The sequence below is a fragment of the Microtus oregoni genome, unplaced genomic scaffold (genome assembly GCF_018167655.1).
Source record: "Microtus oregoni isolate MIOR12 unplaced genomic scaffold, Mior012 000271F_ref0000453, whole genome shotgun sequence".
Classification (NCBI taxonomy): Eukaryota; Metazoa; Chordata; class Mammalia; order Rodentia; family Cricetidae; genus Microtus; species Microtus oregoni.
In genome coordinates, this window is record NW_024544949.1 from 46,801 (window position 1) to 60,968 (window position 14,168).

Consider the following 14,168-nt stretch of genomic DNA (forward strand, 5'->3'; position numbering starts at 1 on the left):
GTCTGTGTGTGTGTGTGTGTGTGTGTGTGTGTGTGTGCGCGCGCGCTTGTCTTGGAACACATATGTACATGTGTATATGCATGTGGAAGCCAGTGACAAACCTTTGGTTTCATTTCCAAGAGCTGTCCACCTTGTTTTTTGAGACAGTGTCTCATGTGGTTGTAGTGCTTTCCAATTCGGCTAGGCTGGCTGACCAGCAAGCTACTGTGTTCTTCCTGTCACCACCCACCCAGGACTGGGGTGATAAGTGCACACCACCATGCTTAACTTTTTTTTTTCTTTTTGGTTTTTCGAGACAGGGTTTCTCTGTGGTTTTGGAGCCTGTCCTGGAACTAGCTCTTGTAGACCAGGCTGGTCTCGAACTCACAGAGATCCGCCTGCCTCTGCCTCCCGAGTGCTGGGATTAAAGGCGTGCGCCACCACCGCCTGGCCATGCTTAACTTTTTATGTGGTTGCTAAGACCAAATTCAGCTCCTTGTACATACATGATTAGTACTTCACAAATTGAGCCCTCTCCCAAGCCCATTATTATCATTATTATTTTTATTATTTATTACTATCTTTGATAGGTCTCATATAGCCTAGGCTGCCCTTGAATTCTTTAAAAAATTTTTTATTACATTTATTGTGGGGGAGGGGCCATGTTTGTGTCATAGCACACATATAAAGTCAGAGGACAAATTTTGGAAGTCAGTTCTCTTCTATCTTGTGGATTCCAGGGATTGAACTCAGCTTGTCAGACTTGGTGACAAGTAACTTTATCTGCTTACCCACCTGGCTCAGCTCCGACCTTGGACGCTATGTAGCCTAGGTAGGTCATTAACTCCCAGTTCTGTCTCTGCCTGCCTTCCAAATACTGGGGATTATAGCATGCACCACTATGACCTGCCAAAATCTAATTTTAAAATCAGTTGGGTCACAGATTAGCGACCTCAGTTCCCCTTTGCCATGTTTGTTGGCTTTTTTTTTTTTTTTTGAGACCGTGTTCCACTGTGTAGCCCTGACTGGCCTGGAAATTACTAGGTAGATCAGGCTGACTTCAGACTCATAGACATCCTCTCGCTTCTGCCTCTCAAATCTGAGATTGCAGGTATATACTACCACACCCTCCTGTTTGGTTGTTGAGACAGGACTTTCCTTATGTCACCCCAGGCTAGTCTCAAACCCACTATGTCTCCCAGGCTAGCTTTGTATTGTTGCTCTTCCTGCCCCAAGTACTTGGATTACAGACATGTACCACCGTGCACAGCTAGTCCCTTTTACCATGTAAAGTGACCTGATCGCATGTTCTGGGGATTAGAGCATGGATGTCTTGAGGGGTCCAGTTTTTGAGGCCTGCTACAAATAATGCTTATCTTTATCAGTGTACCATTACTGATACTTTAATAAGCAGGATATATTATTTTAACATTTTCCTCTTGCTTTTCATTTTGTAGAAGGATGGAGTAGTCTTTGGAGCACCGAGACTAGATGTGACTGTAGGCATATATAGCGTAGGGCAAACTTCCCCAGCTAACTGCTTCCATTCCTTTTCTCCTGGGCTCTAGCATATCTGCAGCTTCAAACAAAGTCCAGCCTGTCACAGAGGGTCATGGCACATCTGTGACTTGCCTGGGAGGACTGATGTGCAGTGGGTAGCCCTGTCACCTGCCATTCTGGAAAGCTCTGGTTATTTTTTTCAATTGTTTTTATTGAGCTATACATTTTTCTCTGCTCCCCTCCCTCCCTCTTCTCACCTCCCCCTCAACCCTCTCCCATGGTCCCCATGCTCCCAATTTACTCAGGAGAGCTTGTCTTTTTCTACTTCCCATGTAGATTAGATCTATGTAAGTCTTTCTTGGGGCCCTCATTGTTGTCTAGGTTCTCTGGGATTGTGGTTTGTGGGCTGGTTTTCTTTGCTTTATGTTTAAAAACCACCTATGAGTAATATGATATTTGTCTTTCTGGGTCTGGGTTACCTCGTTCAATATGATGTTTCTTTCTTTCTTTCTTTCTTTCTTTTTTTTTTTTTTGATTTTCGAGACAGGGTTTCTCTGTAGCTTTTTTGGTTCCTGTCCTGGAACTAGCTCTTGTAGACCAGGCTGGTCTCGAACTCACAGAGATCCGCCTGCCTCTGCCTCCCAAGTGCTGAGATTAAAGGCATGCACCACCCCCACCCATCAATATGATGTTTCTAGATACATCCATTTGCCTGCAAATTTCAAGCTGTCATTATTTTTTTCTGTTGTGTAGTACTCCACTGTGTAAATGTACCACATTTTCCTTATCCATTGCTCTGGTTATTTTTTCCACTTCGCTTTAGACATGGAAAATGCTCCTGTTGACCATTTCTTCTCGGTGGCTATGTGCTAACTACTGCTCGCAAACCATCAGGCTCTGTTGCTGGTGTGTGTGTGTGTGTACATGTGTACACGTATGTGAAGGTCAGAGGAGCATATTGGGTGTGCTCTATTGCTCTCCACCGTATTTCTTCATGAACCCGGAGCTCATATCTTCCCCCAACTCCAAGCTGGCAGGCAGCCAACCTACCCCACAGTGTTGAGGTTACAGGCACACTTGGTCATGCCCAGCTTTTTCAAAGGTGTTGGTGGTCTGAACTTGGGTCTTCGTGTTTGCTCGGCAAGCATTCTTCCCAACAGAACCATCTCCTCAGCGCCATTTTCCCCACCTTTTTCCCAAGCCTATTTCTCCCCAGTAAGATCCGGTATTACCCAAATAAGCAATACAAGGTTCTCTGACTGGCCTATGATCCCATTGCCTTATCCCAGGCTATCCTACAGCCTCATCACCATCAGTCCTGTGTAGCTCTGGCTTGCCTGGAACTTTCTCTATAGACCAGGCTGGCCTTGAATTTATGGAGATCCACCTGCTTCTGACTCCCAAACACTGTTCTGTACCACCACATCTGGCGAAGCTAAACCACTTATCAACTCCCCAAAGCATTGCTGTTTTCAGCCTCTCTGCCTCTGCTGCTGCCCTCTCTTCTGCCTAGAAATAAAACACTCCTTCAGTTTCTTACCCCTGGAGATGCCACTTGCCCCTTGAACCTCCAGGAAGCCACCCCAGACAGCTCTTGCCACTAAGCTCAGTCATGGACTCAGCGTGTGCCACCCCTTTGCTTTGTAGCATAGATTTATTGGCATTTGTTCATTTTTACTGCACTTTCCCTGCTGGCCGGAGCTGCTGGGACTCAGGAGTTATGGCTTATTGATGTCTAGTAGCCCCAAAGTGTCCCTAGACTTATTCACTGCCATCACCCAAGCCCATGAGGGTGTCTAGCAGCTTTATACTAAGACAACAGGGGGTCCAGCAGAGGGCACAGCAGTTAGCAGCAGGTGACATGGAAGGAGCAGTACAAGCTTACGTCTCTGCTCTTCAGTACAATCCTGTAAGTAAAAGTTTATCAGTTGTTTTCCTTTTACAGCAATCCAGCAAACAAGCAAACATCGTTTGATACTTTAGACAATAGGTTTTTTTTATGAAAGAAAATCAATAGTTGAGATGTTTAATATGTTTATGCACTTGAAATGATGAAATTGGTTTTACTTGGTCTGCATAAAGGTCTGCCCTATTTAAAAAGTTATTTAAATAGCATAAAATTATCCTTACCAAAAAACTCCCATCAATTCTTTTGGTAATACTAATAAAGCACAAGACACATGTTTTTTTTTGTGCTATTTTAGTGAACTTTGGGAAAATTCTGATGGGTATTTATAACAATTCTTGATTTTCAAGGAATGATGGGTTAAAGATCTTAATTTGTAGTATAAAATGGTTTTTAAAAGTTGTTGCTAGTATATTAGTGACATGAAAACTAGAGTACAGAATGATCTCAATATAGCCCCTCCCTCGATCAAGTTAGAAGTAGTAGAATTAAGGCAATTGCATGTTCAGACTAGACTTTGCATTAGTTCTTTAATTCTTTGTTGATTTGAGTTGCATATGTTTTCAGGGAGCAAGTGTATCCTGGTTGACAGACATTAAGTTTATACTGTATTACAGTCTGGGAACTTTCAAAATGCAGAACAAAAAAATTTTAAGTAAAATACAGGGATGTAACACATGCCCTGGAAACTGTTAATGTAATTAAGGGAAAGTGGCTATAAACTTTTAAGAGATAAGTGTTAGGGATGGGGTGGGTCTTGGCAGCATCAGCATATACTTGAGCTCCATCAACATTGACTTTGCAACCACCCTGGGGAAGCGCTTAATGATTAACTCCTACTGTTGCCATTATCGAAAGTCTTCTATAGGCTCAGACACTGCTGCTTCAGATAAGTCTTTCTGAATCTTTACCATGATCCTTTTCACGAAGAGGACAGTGTTTCCAGTTTTACCAATATAAAAACCCCAACAGACTCAGGGTTATGTAATTTTCTTGAGATCACGTAGCTAGCAATGGCGAACTGGATGTTGAAACTTAAAGTTGAATTTTTTTTTTTTTTTTTCGAGACAGGGTTTCTCTGTAGCTTTGGAGCCTGTCCTGGAACTAGCTCTTGAAGACCAGGCTGGCCTCGAACTCACAGAGATCCGCCTGCCTCTGCCTCCTAAGTGCTGGGATTCAAGACGTGTGCCACCACCGCCCGGCTTAAAGTTGAATTATTGAAGCAAATGTTGACATGAACAAGAAATGAAATCTGAAAAGGACCTTCTGTGGCCAAAGGCTGCCCTTGTGCACAGCCTGGAAATCATTTTGCATTATCTGCCTGGCTCTTAACTCCAGTTTTATAAAATAAGCAAATTGAAGCTTATTTTAGTAGTTTGCCAAAGCTTTCTAACTATTTTCCATCATAATATCTTTTAAACAGTTTTTTCCCCCCAGAGACAGGGTTTTTCTATGTAACAGTCCTGGCTGTCCTGGAATTCCTGTGGACCAGGCTGGCCTTGAACTCACAGAGATCCATAGCCTCTGTGCTCGGATTAAAGGCGTGTGCTAACACCACCCGGTTTAAACAATTTTTTTTTATATTTATTTATTTATTATGGATACAATATTCTGTTTGCATATATGCCTGCTAGAAGAGGACACCAGACCTCATTACAGATGGTTGTGAGCCACCATGTGGTTGCTGGGAATCGAACTCGGGTCCTTTGGAAGAGCATGCAATGCTCTTAACCGCTGAGCCATCTCTCCAGCCCCCGGTTTAAACAATTTTAAAGTTAATTTTGAAAGTTTAAATTTTTCTTTTAGTTTTTAAAAAAGATTAAAAAACCCACTATATGTAATGGCTGTTTTAACTGTTCATTTCGATGTATAGAGTTTGGATCTGGGCCAGTTGCTCATTGGAATGACTACCTTAGCTTAGCTACATGTTGCTTTTAATTTGTGAGTTCATTATAATAAATGATTTTTATTCATTCTATTTTTAATCTAGCGAGAAATTACATAGGCTTGCAGATAATGAAAGTAATTTCTTAGGGTTTATTTAACTTTTATTTTATGTGCATTGGTGTGAAGGTGTCAGATCCCCTGCAACTGGATCTTTAGATAGTTGTGACCTGCCATGTGGGTGCTGGGGATTGAACCCGGGTCCTCTGGAAGAGCAGTCATTGCTCTTAACCACTGAGCCATCTCTCTAGCCCCATGAAAGTAATTTCTTACATATTCTTTCAGAGGTACTCAATGCATATTTGAAATTAAAGTGAAGCCAGGCGGTGGTAGTGCATGGCTTTAATCTCTGCACTCAGGAGGTAGAGGCAGGTGGATCTTTGTGAGTTCAAATTCGAGGCCAGCCTGGTCTGCAGAGTGAGTTCCACGCTAGGGCTGTTACACAGAGAAACCCTGTCTAAAAAACCAAAAAAAAAAAAAGAAGAAAAAAAGAAATTAGAGTGCATTTGTAATTTTTATTGCAGTCCTATCTAGTTACTAACAGTTTTAGGCGGCTAACCTTGAAAGGTCTACCTGCAAGGCTTGAACTTGATTCTTCTAAGGGCCAGGATAGTACATTCTTTTCCTTCAGTAATTAGGGCTAGGTTTATCCTTTACTTGCTGACTTGTAAATTTAGTTTGTCTCTCTAGCATACTTGTAATCTTGGTTAATTTTGTTAATTTATTTTGACATTGGGTCTTGTGTAGCCTAGGCTGGCCTCTAACTCATTAAGTAGCTGAGGATGACCTTCAACTTCTGATTTTCCTGCCCCACTTTCCCAGTGCTGAGATTATATTATAGGATGTCCCACTATGCCCAGTTTATGTAGTACTGTAGATAGAAACCAGACATTGTGCATGGTAGATAAGCACTCTTCACCTAAGCTAGATCCCCAGCCCTGGCTCAGGTTTTTAGTTGTTTGTATGTGTAGTAGGGCGTTACCTCTGCAGACAGTATATCACAGCATTATATTGTGAAAGGAAAATTAAAATGATAGACAAAGCTGTGCTACTATCTAAATATATACTGTGCATAGTTTGTATTGTTAAATGTCTAACCTATTAACAGGAAACTTAGCATCATGTACTTTCAAAGCAAGATAGCACTAAAACAATGAATTTACTTCTTAATGACATTGGTGTGTTCCCACCTGGCTCTCTTTTTTGTAGGAGGAGGTGCTACTTTCTCTTTTTCTTCTTTTGGTTTTTCAAGATAGGGTTTCTCTGTCCTGGAACTCGCTCTTGTAGACCAGGCTGGCTTCAAACTCAGAGATCCACCTGCCTCTACCTCCTGAGTGCTGGGATAAAAGGCGTGCATCACCACTGCCCTGCCAGGAGCTTTGAGATAGAGCTGCTTTATATTTTTCTATTTGGAGCTGCCTTCTGTAATGTTATATGGCTTAATACATTTGCTGAAACTTTAGCTTGTCATTTTTTTTTTTTTTTTGGTTTTTCGAGACAGGGTTTCTCTGTGGTTTTGGAGCCTGTCCTGGAACTAGCTCTTGTAGACCAGGCTGGTCTCGAACTCACAGAGATCCGCCTGCCTCTGCCTCCCGAGTGCTGGGATTAAAGGCGTGCGCCACCACCGCCCGGCTTAGCTTGTCATATTTTAAGGTGCTATTTCTTCTGGTGTTCTTTCTCATGTTGCTTGTTAGAATTACCCATACTTGGCAATCCCTTTACAAATTATGCATACAGTACTCCTTTGTGTGATAGCTGTGAGCCTGAGTGCGAAATTGTTGAGAAGTTGTTTTCTGCTTGAATGGTAGATGATAACACAGTGCTGAGAGTGGCTGACATCCCATCATGTGTTACTGTCATGTTGATTTTGTTGTTTTGAGAGTCCCAGATAGCTGAAGTATGAGAAAACCTTCCGTTTCTATCTACTTCTCTCCACTCTGCTTTTTGTTAAGGTTGTCTGGCAAGGGTCACATTTAAATATTCAAGTGCTTATTGTTGTGTCCAGTGCTGGGTGAGGAGATGGGGAATGTGTTCTGGAGGGGTTATCATGAGACAGACCTGATCCATAAAGGAAAAAGATGTAAGCTCCTCGGGTGATTATTGTTGGAGAGTATTAATCAGAAGACTCTCTTGAGAGGGTGCTTAGGTCCTCAGCATTCTGTAGGAAGGTAAACAGCAAGTAGACTTCCCAGACTGAAGTGGTGAGTCAAGTAGTAGTGAGGAGTGAGTGGAGCAGGGCAGAGTCAATTGGAAGATTTCAGAAGAATAGAGGCTGTGGAGTTTGAAGTTAGTTTGAGAGGCAGTTGAGAACCACTGTAGGTTTTTCTTGGCCTGATTTTCCTCAATGTGTGCATATGTAGAGTGATGTCAAGGGGGTCCAGAGGTGGAACATTAAGAGGAAAGTCAGGAAGCAGTTGTTAGACTAGGAGAGGAGGGATGGTTACATAGGAACACCTTTTTGTTCCTTTAATCGTACTGTGTTTTCCTTGTTTTTGATGCCCTATTCCTTTATTAAGTCTCTATTCATCTATGAAGGCCCAGCTTAAAATCTGTCCTTTGAGTGTGTATGTCTAATTTATTTTTCTTGGTTTTAGGTCTATTATTAAGTTAATGTTTCCATAAGTATTAATTAGGGATGAACAGAGGAGTAAGGTTTAAACAAAGTAATTCTCTTAGATACCATTTTGATTTGACATGAAGCAGAATTTGACACAAGGTTTTGAATGGACTTTTGTAGAATTGTAGTGTTCTTATACTTTGTAGACATTTAAGTAATTTTTTTTTTTTTTTGGTTTTTCAAGACAGGGTTTCTCTGTGGCTTTGGAGCCTGTCCTGGAACTAGCTCTTGTAGACCAGGCTGGTCTCGAACTCACAGAGATCCACCTGCCTCTGCCTCCCGAGTGCTGGGATTAAAGGCGTGCGCCACCATCGCCCGGCGACATTTAAGTAATCTTATGTGTATTCATGTGTGTGTAGATTTGGATCTCATGATTTTGTTTATTTTATTATTTTGGTGTTTTAAATGTTGTTGTTATGTATCTGTGTTGTTGTATCTGTGCACATGGAGGCCCGGAGGAGGTGTCAGATCCCCTGGAGCTGAAGTTATAGACAGCTTACAGTACTAGGAATTGAACTCAAGTCCTCTAGAAGAGTAGCATGTTAATGGTTAAGTAGCTCTTAACCATTTCTCCAGCCCTATTTTGGCATTTTTGAGACTGAGTCTCACTTAGTCTAGGCTGACCTTGAACTGACTGAGTAGCTGAGAATGACCTTGAATTCTTGATTATCTTGCTCCCACCTCCCAAGTGGGAGCACTTGCCACCATGCCACTTGACATGTGCCACCATGCCAGCTGAAAGTTGTTGCGTTTGTGTTTGTGGTACTAGGTACGCAAGGCCTTGTTGTATCCCGGGCAAGTGGAGCTCTACTTTCAGCCACTCTACTAGTCCACTTAATAGGATATGTTTTGCCTTTTGCTAAAGTGGACTAATTATTTCACTGTAATCTTGAAGGTATTTATATTATCATTTTCTGGAGATCAAACCTAGGGCTTTTGACATACTGGCTAATTTTTTTCTACCAACTGACCTACATTGCCAGTCTATAAGATAATGATGAATCTAGATGATATAACTAAATATAGTCATGCATCTAAGAGTTCATGGAAACTAGCTGGTAAAATTATGTAATGGTGGGTAAAAATATATAGGTGGGGCAGGAGAGATGGCTCAGGTCTTCCAGAGGACCCAATTTCAAATTCCAGTACCAATGTCAGGCAGTTCACAGCCACCTGTAACTCCAGCTCCAGGAGAATGCAATAAGCCTCTAGGCTCTGAAGGTACCTGCACTGATGTGCACACCCCATATTTGAAATTAAAAATAATAAAAACATATCTTTAAAAATGCAGCTTTTAGTCAGTTATTGTGTTTCTGATTTGTGGCTTAGAACAGCCATTGAAATTGGTGAAGGTCTAAAGATACATACCACCCACTAAAAAATGGTAGAGGGAGCTTGGGTAAGCAGATTAGGTTTTTCAGACATAGCCCATCAGACAGAGGGCTACCTTGTTAAGGTTCAGAGGAGGAAACCTATACAAAGTAGATAGCAAGATTATAGAATTCATTATTTCTCAAAATACAAATAGTATTCCAAAGTACTTAGACTAATTACAGAAGGCGATTAGTCGGTAATAAGATTATTGGTACCTGTGAATTGTTTTTCTGTTTTGCTTTTTTATTTATTCATGCACTATTTATCCATTCATTCATTCATTCATTCATTCATCATCAGAGTCTTGATTCTGTAGTAAAGGTTGGTCTAGAACTCCCTATGATATAACTGGGGTGGGGTTGGGCACCTGAATTTAGGACCATCTTCCTGCCTCAGTTTCCCAGGTGCTAGGATTACAGGTGTGTGTTACTGTGCCTGCTACATGAGAGGCTTTGAGGATTACTATCAGCCTGTGCTTAAGGCCACTAGAAGATAACCATACTTTTCCAAAGCATCAGTCACTGATTGAGGGACAGCACTAACTCAAGTAGATCGTGGAATTGTCCCAGTTTAGCCAGTCATTACCTTATTGGCAGACCTTTCAGTTCATCCAGTGAATGCCAGTAAACAATACAGAGTCAGTTTATCAGTAAAACTAACTACTAATTCTGGAAACCAATATACATGGTAATTCTTTGGAATATTTAATAAAATTTTACTTTGTAGGATTTAATTTAAGGTTCTTTCACCCACATAACAGTTTGGGATGATAAACGTGACTCATATTGCCATTATCTCTGCTTGTTATTGACTGATAGATTCTTTTTTTTTTTTGCAGGGTGAGGTTGAATGTTTATTCAGGGGGTTATGGAGGAGGAAGGGTGAAGGGGGGGGACAGAAAGGGAGAGGGAGGGAGAGAGGGAGAGAGAGAGAGAGAGAGAGAAGAGGAGAAAGAGACAGAAGGGGAGAAGCAGAGAAGTGGGGAGAGAGGCAGAAGCAAAGCTGCCTCTCCGAGAGGAAGATGGAAAAGAGGACTGATAGATTTTTTTTTTTAAGTTTTTTTTTTCGAGACAGGGTTTCTCTGTGGTTTTGGAGCCTGTCCTGGAACTAGCTCTTGTAGACCAGGCTGGTCTCGAACTCACAAAGATCCGCCTGCCTCTGCCTCCCAAGTGCTGGGATTAAAGGCGTGCGCCACCACTGCCCGGCGACTGATAGATTCTTACTGTCTGTTGAGCATGTCCTCCTGCTGAATGGACTGGTGAGTCGGACTAGCAGCACAGTTGAGCTGCTAATAAAACGCAGAGTCAGCCGCTTTTCATTACTCGCCCACTCAGCTCTGATGGTACTTAATACTAATGAGTAATGTAGTGGCAGGTGCAGGACTGAGGCTATGGTTGGATGGTAATCCTTCTGCCTAGGCATGAAATGAAATCAAGGTTTCTAAATAAGCCTGAGAGCCAAAGGGTAGGTTTGTTGACATGTAATCACTTGCTAAGTGCAGTGCTGTTTTTCCTGCTGTGGAAAATTTCTGGTCCTTGATACAGGAATGATTCATCATAACCTTGAATAAAACAGTTGAATAAATATTCAATCATTTTTTCCTACGGGTGACATTTGGAGAGGAGAGAGGCTCTAGAAAGGTCTTGTAGTCTTGTGTTTGAAACTGATGAGGCCAAATGCATTTGAAAGAATGTTAGACAATAGTGTCACAGATCTCCCAGCCAGAACTGGAGCAGCAGCTGATAGCAAAACACATATTTTTGCAGTCAAAGATAGTATTCAGACTTAGGAAGAGCAATAAATTATGTAAATATCTTATAAGTTCTGGTTGGATTTGTCCCCCTCGGGCTCCTTTTGTATTTTCTGGGAATTAGAATAGGAGGAGTTGGGAGCCTGTGCTTAAGTTTAAGTGCTGCATTAAACTGACAAGAAAATGGCAGCGCTAGATGTGTAGAAGTGATGTTGGGATTTTGTTTTTTTTTTTTGAGAAAACAATATAATTAATACTACTATCTCTGGGTTTATAGGATTTGTACTGTGTTCGTAGTGACCTGGGGAACCTGCTCAAAGCCCTGGGTCGCTTGGAAGAAGCCAAGGTAGGTGTTTGCTAGAACATACTTAAGCATTAGTTTTGAAAACCTGTACCTTTTGCCAAGTCTTCAACTCTTCATTAAGCTATCTTCATAAAATAGTCCTATGAAACTGAGGAAAACGTCAGCATGACTTGCCTCAGACTAGAGCAGGACCAGGCTTTGGCATATCTGTTCTAAATCTGGGGGTAAAGCAAGAACATGAGCATTGTGGAGCCTTCTGCTGAGCTAGATCATCTTTATAACAATGGGCTCCATCATGACCTATGTGGGAATCAATAACATTCCTTCAAATCTGAGGCTTGCCTGCTAGTGATTTTTGGCTCAAGACGCCTATATAATGCAGGTGCCATTGAAAACGCTGCTCTTCTAAGTCCTTTGTGGCTTGTAAGTGGAGAAGAATTTCATCCAATGTTACCCTGTAATACTGGCATTTAAAATTCTTATTTAACCTTCCTCCCTTCATCTTCCTCACCCTTTTTACAGTGGAAGAAAGGCTGTTAAAATATTGCAAATTAATAATTGGAACTCCTGCTCCTCTTGTCTCCACTTCCTCCCCAAATTCCTCCTTTTTCCCCAATCCTAGTTGTCTACCTTCTTTTTCTTCCTCACTTCCTTCTTTTATCCCTCCCCACCCACCTCCTTAAAAAAAAATGAGGACAAAGCTGGTTTGTTTGGAAATGGACTGATCGAAAGAAAACTTGCCAAAGTGGAAAGGTGGCTTTTAGCATTCTGTGTTTCCAAATAATGAATTTGAACTCTAGGTTGGGTTAATTAAAGCTTTTGGTATAATTTACAATTAAATTTATAAATGCAGTTGTCTTGTTACAAGCCACCTTACGCAATCGCGCTGCAGGGGTGAGGAGTGGGGAGAAACCAGAATGCTTCTGAAACTCCCACCTGTTGCTCTGAGCCCCACGCGCATGCTAATGCGTGGAGTGTATGCGCAGCGTAGCTGTCTGTTTGTTCATCCAGGGAGGGAGAAGGCTTTGCAGCACCACTTAATGTTAAAAGCACTAGTTTTAAGTGCAAAAATTCTACCAACACTATGGATTAACCTTATGTAGGTTTCCAGCTGATTAACTATGTTGATTTCAATCTTAGCTGATAAAGCAATTGGTAATTTCTAGAACAAATATCTGATATGCTCCTATCAATTGTCACTCCACCAAGCGGACAGCTAACATGAATTGCACTTCACTGCAGCTTTAGACATCGATTTAGGCTGAGACGTTGCGCCTGCCTTAGGTTGCTGACTTCTTTATTTCAGAGCTCTGGAGACACCTAGTTTGAAAAATGTCATTCTGGTTTTTTTTTTTTTTTTGGTTTTTATTTTTGTTTTTGTTTTTTGTTTTTTTTTTTTGTGAGAACTTAGTAAACCAGAAAATACTCTTGAGTGAAATGCAATGTGTTTCTTTTGTAATCAGTGCATTTGAAAATTCAAGCCAGCATACATTCCTAGTAGATGGCAGCAAAATTAAGTTGTCTTTGTAGAAAATGAAGAGCCTTTCTTCCAGCAAAAATCCCTGCTGTATGCAATAGCCCTGATTAACCCTCTCCCTTCTGCATGTTTCCCATGTTACAGACTTGAGACTGTCCTCATTCCCATATGTAATAGACATCCAAAGAATTTCAATTGCTTTGTTGAACTTTTACTAATGATCTTGTTTTTATTTTCTCTCTTGTTTTTGGTTTTTCACCATTGATATTGTATTTAGAAGGTTTCAGGTGGGTGAAACCTCCTATTCCATGCGTAAGGTGCCTCGCTGAAGGGAGCTCGAGGCCTGGATCTAGGGCAGACACACAACCTCCTCCTCCTCCTCTTCCAGCAAGGAACGCACCGAAAAGTCACATGATGAGAAATATGGTAACGGGTTTGTAACTGCCACAGCAAAACAATTTGCCTCCATGCCTGAATCTTCTGTCTTGTGGCTTCAGAAACAGCTTAAAATAATTTTATTTACAAGTTATGTAAAAGAATGTTTTATACTATAGCCACAATTCTGTCAAAAATAAGTAAAACTTAATTAAGATAATAAAATTATTAGATAATTTACTAGTAAAAGCTTCTAACTCTTCTTGTTGTTCATTTTTTTTCCTTTTTCTTCTTTGTTTGGATTGCAGCATTCTGCTCTTCTGATGATGCGCTGTGACCCTGCAGTAGCGCAAAGGCTGCGCAGCGTTAATGCGCATTGCGTGCGAATGAGCCCCTGTGAACGGTTGACTAGATGAGTAATCTGATTGACTGGCTCTCTCAGTCCTATTCTGTAGCCTTTTTGGATAAAATTGGGTTTTAACATACCTCGAGTCCAACTAATCTCATTAAGCAAATATTCTCTACGGGCCTGTCTAGTAGATTAATGGATCTGGTTGGCCGTTTGCTGCGTCTAGGGGTGTTCCATGGAGCGCAGCAGTTCGCAGCGTTTGCGCAGTGCGATGCTGTTAGGTGGCGCCAGCGATGTTTGCGCTTGCATTACAGGGACCTCAACCTAGGTGCATTCCTGTCATGTGAGGTTTTATTTTCTTCCTCCTCAGAAGAGAGGCATGTGCTGTGAGTCTGCAGATTCTGAAACTTGAAGTCTGAATGATGACTGACTTGGCAGAAACATTTTTGTATGGCTCAGTAGCTTAATTTTAATCTTAAGGAAGGAGAACATTATGTTGTGAGAAGCATTTCCGTCAACTCTTTTGGTTTCCTAATGCTTGATTAGAGGTTGAAGGCTTTGGGAAGTTATCTAGGAAACTTTTTGTTGTTTGC

General features: G+C 41.4%; 1 long non-coding RNA gene across 1 annotated transcript; it reads left to right on the forward strand.

Moving 5' to 3' along the window:
- The first annotated feature begins 3,327 nt into the window (after positions 1–3,327).
- Positions 3,328–14,028, forward strand: LOC121445683. The gene is made up of 3 exons (XR_005973986.1): positions 3,328–3,388; positions 11,348–11,416; positions 13,129–14,028. It is a non-coding gene; the product is annotated as an uncharacterized LOC121445683 (long non-coding RNA).
- Positions 14,029–14,168: the final 140 nt, after the last annotated feature.